Genomic DNA, 6,007 nt, shown 5'->3' on the forward strand with positions numbered 1-6,007 from the left:
TCTGGGCAGCTTATAAAGTTTCAAACAAGCACACAAAAGATTAAAAATAATCAAAGGGTTAACAACAAAAAAGATTAAAAGCATTAAACATATATAATCTGCAAAAAAAAGTATAATCTCACTAATGGTGCTCCATATTGCAGGCTCTATACCAGGACTACCAGATCCCCAAGTGTGGCAAAATTGACACCCTTAAAGAAAAGATTTTGCCAATTTTATTTCTACTTGGAAATCACTTTTAGTTTTTTTTAGTTTTTTTGGGGGGGTTGCAAAAAAAACCCCTGAGATAAATGAAATTTTGATTCAGGAGTTGTTGATTAGAATTCTATGCTATTATACAAGTAATATAGACTACTGTTAATTTTAAAATGAAAGTTGGATGTATTTTTAATCTACATCTGTACCAAAGGAAGTTGGAAGTCATTCATTTTCTATTTGCTTTAGTTTTTCCTTTTTTATTCACACTTCTATCTTGTTTTTTGTTCAATTTTTTTCTTTTTTCTTTTTTCTTTTTCTTTGCTTATTTGCATTTTATTCCTGCTTTTGGAATTTAATAAAATCATATGAAAAGAATTGTCTGTATGTGCAGATGTGTGTAGACTATGGTAATTCATATTAATACATTATGTTGAGTGCCCTCTAGTGGCAGAGCAGGGACTATGGCATTTATGAATACTATGTAGCCAATCCTTTGAACCTATTACAATCATTGTCATTAACATGGTTTCCTGGCTGCATATTGGAGGATATTTTGATGCATTCTATGTGGGGAAATCTCAGGATAGATGATGTTTTTGGACATTCATGGAGGAAGAAAAGGAGCTATAACAGCATCTCAGAGGAACCAACTACTTATTCCAAGATAAGCGTTAGAGATCAGAATGGAAAATAAATTTAGTGCTTCAGCCTAAAACAGCAGTTCCAGTTCTACATGCAGACTAGCAGAGGGGGTGCATTTCCATAAAAAATTTCCAGCAATTACAAAATCTCTGCTCAGTATTTAATTAATGCCATGAAATAGAACATTTGGATTCACATAACATGCAAAGGTAAAATGAGGTTCAGTGTTTCTAGCAGATTGCATGAACTCAGACATCACACCAAATTATGATATGGCTTACTAGTAATAGCATGTTATGTAAATATAGTAATTGTGCTTATTAATCTAGTTTTAGGAATCAGGCAGAGTTTCTTAAACTCCTCTAAAACATAGAACACCCTCCACATGCCCTTTATCTGCAGCATCTATAGATATATCTTTTTGAAAAAGAGGGAGATAAAAGGAATAAAGACATAAAACAAGCTTTAATTATATTTGCTCCTCTTTATATTACATGCATTATATACTGTAAATATTAACAGAATAAATGAGTTTTTCTGAACAATTCCATGTCTGGTTTGAAAGTTTTTTAAAAAATAACTTCTTAGAATCAGTATAATATCTATCCTATTTCAATCTTAACTGTAAATAAATGTTTATCCAAAAGTTTTCTAGTGATGATTTTCTTTCTCCAGTTATTTTAACGTAACATTAAAGAATCTTTTTTATTATGGATAAGCTACTTGCTTGTCTGGTGAAACTAAATAGCCTTAAGCTTCATTCCTTTGCAAAGTAGTGGTATCCCACAATATATGAAATATTTAGTGTGTTTTGTGAAACCAGCCAAGTAGTATTAGCATTTGCTAATCCTCTGTACAGCTTTCTCAAAAGTCCTTAACGTAATTATCTCTATATATTTGATCTGGGAGTCATCAAAGATCCTTTTTTTTATTACTAACTTATTTATGTATTTTAGCTTATATAGCTTATGTAGATAAATAGCCACATGATTACACATAGTCTTTGGCAAGCTGCCTCTCGGTTAATATTTATCTGTTACCAAACCTTAAATACGACAATCAATAAAAGTACAGAATTCAGATGTGCTCAGAACATGTCCTTTTATCTCTCTGCATTTGGCAGACTCTTTATGGTTAATTTGTAACAAACGTTTTAAGAAATATTCGCATACTCAGGAACAACACTATCATTTCACAAATTCCAGAACTGAGTTTTGGCATTGAAAATAAGATTTATGCACAGTTAGAATCCCAAAAGGGGATGAGGATTAAATTGCAGAAATGATTTTGAAAGGGAAATTGGTTAAGAAAACCCTTTACTAACACACTTTTATAAATAATACATAATTTGGCATATTGATTTTGTAAATGACAAGATACCTAGTTGGATTTTCCCTTATTTAACACCAAAAGTGGAAAATTATATAGATACTTACAATCTAAGAAAATTGACAGCTGTGCAGCAGATCATAACTGATTTTGCCAATCTTGCTTTCTGCTAATTAAGTGAGATTATTCTTTGACAGTATTTTTTCTGTAAAAAAAAATCTTAGTAATCAAATAATTGCTCATTTGTTTTTAAATCTTCTCTTCCAATGCCTCAGTTGTTACTGATATTTTTTAGCAGTAATATGCTGCAAAAATCTGAATTTCAATATATTGAAGAAAAGGTTTTCTGGGCCTCTCTTCTGCCATCTACTGATCATTCAGATATTTTGGTGATCAGATCTGGTAGCCATTTTATTTGCTTCAGACCCATTATAACAGAGAAAATGGATAATCCTAGTGACTAAATCTAAATTAGTTGGGTTTTTTGATCAACAGGATTTTTGCATATTGTCCTTTGCACATTGATACTTGTCTATTTATTTATTTTTATTTAACCTTTTATTTAACCTACACTATTCTGAAGTTTTGATTCAAAGTAGTTTCTATTTCTATATCCATATTTAACACTTTTACTCCTTCAATGGCCAATCTCCAGATATCCTACAGGAAATTACAGATTATACGGTCATCTACACAGTTAATCAAACTCATGTGAATACTAGCAAAGCAACTGTCAAGAAATAACTACATTTTGTAGATTAATTTATTTCATACCTTGGGGCCATCAGAAGCTTGCTTTTTAATAGCAGTAGTTTACAGCAACATTTAGTAATCTGGGCTCCATTAAACACTGTAACTACCATGAAAAATAATTTTAATCCAACCAATCGTGGAATCCTATATTTAAGGGTCTGGCAGCCTTCATAAAAAAATCATTCTGAGATTCATATTACCATTCTAGGAGACCACTCTTACTGATCATATAATCTGTAATTTCTTTTCATTATAGTTCATCTTCATTATAACAAATAATGATAAGATAAAATAAATCACTTGTTCTTTTACTTTCCTAATCTCTCCTCTCTCTTCTATAAAAATACTGATGACAGAATAACAAATCTGCAAATTCAACTAGAATTATTTAGGAAGATTTTGAAATACTCACACTAATAAAATCAATATTGTTAGCATTTATACAACCTAAATGCTAGGCATTAAGGTTTCTTGTAATCAGCATAAATTAGACTGATTAGTTTATCCTTTCTCTTAGTTATTCAAAGTGACATATTTACTGTATTTACTTATTCTTTCCAAAATCCTATCAATCAATCAACTGGGAAACAGTAGGATCCAAGACCATGGGTAAAGAACACTGTATTTTTCTGTACAATATGCAGTGTGTATGTTCCAATGTGTATGTTCTACAAATGAGCTCTAAGTGAGATTATAATATAATTAAATAGGCTTAAAAGGTTTGCAACTAGGTATTGAGATTAACATACTATAATCATGATTTAATTAATTATGTAATATAGAGAAGGTTCAAGCTGATATTTTGGATTGACAAAGGATCAACTTAGTTACAGAAGTTTACAGAATAACAGAGTTGGAAGGTACTTGGTAGGTCATCTAGTCCAACCCCCTGTCCAAGCATTTAGTCCAACCCCCCACCCACCCAAGCACACCATTTCTGACAGGTGGCAGTCTAGTCTCTTCTTGAAAGTTTCCAGTGATGAAGCTCCCACAACTTCGGAAGACAAGCTGTTCTATTGGTTGATTGTTCCCACTGTCAGAAAATTTCTCCTTATTTCTAGGTTGAATCTCTTCTTGAGCAGTTTCATTCCATTATTCCTTGTCTGGCCTTTGATTGGTAGACTGGAAGATCCTAGCATACATCTGTAATCAACGGGATTACAGTGGGATGTGGATGGGAGGCAACAGACTCCATCTGAACCCTGATAAAATTGAGTGGCTTTGGGAGCATGGGATTTCAGGTTTTAGGAGCTCTACACAATCTGCAGAATATATAGCAGACACGGAAACTAGAGATGGAAAATCAACCTTTCCCTGTTTGTTGCAGTGTATTGGATTATTACTTCTAAAATTCCCAACCTGACTAAACAATATGCAACCATAAAGTTTATGGAATACCTTTGATATAGTCACTGTCTCATAGAGCCTTCCCTACTGTTGAGGTGAAGTGTTTTTCACCCATTCATGAATCAGAGTACTGTATGGTCAGCATGATGTTTACTCTCCACATTGCTTCCATTGCCTGTTTGTCAGTGCAATCAGTCTCCCCTCCATGCCAATAGGTGACAAAGCCTTACAGATTTAATACATCTTGATGTGCACCTTGGACATCAGCAAATAGGTTGGGAAAAGTGATAATACAATTTGAAAATAATACAACTAAGGCTATCCTAAGGCTACCTCAACATAAGCTGGGACTGAAATGGAGTCAGAAATCAAAGCAAAAAAAGTGGCTCTCTGGCCTGGGACATGTTGGGTTGGAGTTGGGTCAGTGGAGCAAAGATGCATTAGAATTCTTGTAATCCCAAGTTATTCCTTATAACATGATCAATACTTTGGCAAAGTATTAATTCGGTTTTCAAGATGAAGAATTTGAAAGGTTCTCAGAAGATCTGCCCCCCCCCATTTCCCTTTTCAAGAAATGTAAGTTTTTGATAAATGCCTATGTAAATGGTTATGGCTGTTCAATTGCAATTATGATCACAGCTACAATCTACTGTTTGCTCAGCTCTGTCTATATGATGACCATCCCCTGTACAATAGTTTCAAAAATAGAAGAAGCAGGAAATAAATTATTTTATGTTAATAAATGATTAACATATTGATTTACCAAATTGATTTCATGATCAAATATTCTCTTCACATAATTGCTGTTGGAATTATGAATATTATTCTCTCAGGATGATAAAATTATATTTATATGTCTATTGTTTCCATTGAAGTCTGAACAGAAAGAATAGATGTGCATTGTCAAAATCTTAGATTAGATTACAAAAAATAGATCTACATCTCTTAATTTATAGCACAAACTCCAATGGTAATCTCCTTTTAGGAGTTCTGGGAGAATTTCTCCCATCACTTCTAGAAAGCATCAGAGTATCTCTTATAGGCTTAGGCTGCCCATAAGAGGTACTTCTAACTAGGAACGCTCCTGAGTTTTATTCAATTTGAACTTCAGATTGAATTTGAAACAGATTTATACTTCTCAGATGGATGAGCAGAAAAGCATGAAAGCACACTACAGTTGTGCTTTGAGTATCATGTTTCTCTGGTTGTTGCAATATAGTTCTCACTTTTAAAAAAAATCTAAAATATTTGTGGAAGTGGCTGTTTTGATCTTGTTTGTCAAGGTGAAGATTACAATATCCCTTTTTTCCCTCCTTGAGATGGGATACAAAAGTGTGATGAGGGTCCTCCCATATTTTACTCATTTAATTGCAGGCTTATGAGATCGATTAAGGTGAGAAAAAGTGGCCCAATTCATCCAGTGAGCATACAGTTCAAATGGTAATTTGAATCCAGGCCTCTCTTGTCCAAGATTGGTTGCTAGATTACATTGATATTAAAATATATTTTAAAATAATAATATACAAAGGGGTATTTTGACAGGACCTGAGTTTAGAAATGAGTGCTTTTGAGGAGGGGGGAATGTTAGACATGTGCATGAACATGTATTGATGTGAATTTTAATAATATATTGATGTTTTGAGCCTCCTTTGATATAACTTCTCCCACATTGGATACAAAGCAGGATGTGGAATGGTGCTGAAGGAAAAGAATTAACCTTCCCAAATACTTTCTTGAG

This window comes from Thamnophis sirtalis, unplaced genomic scaffold (genome assembly GCF_051295495.1).
Source record: "Thamnophis sirtalis isolate CommonGarterSnake01/CBP01778 unplaced genomic scaffold, rThaSir2_p1.2 scaffold_4, whole genome shotgun sequence".
NCBI classification, from domain to species: Eukaryota; Metazoa; Chordata; class Lepidosauria; order Squamata; family Natricidae; genus Thamnophis; species Thamnophis sirtalis.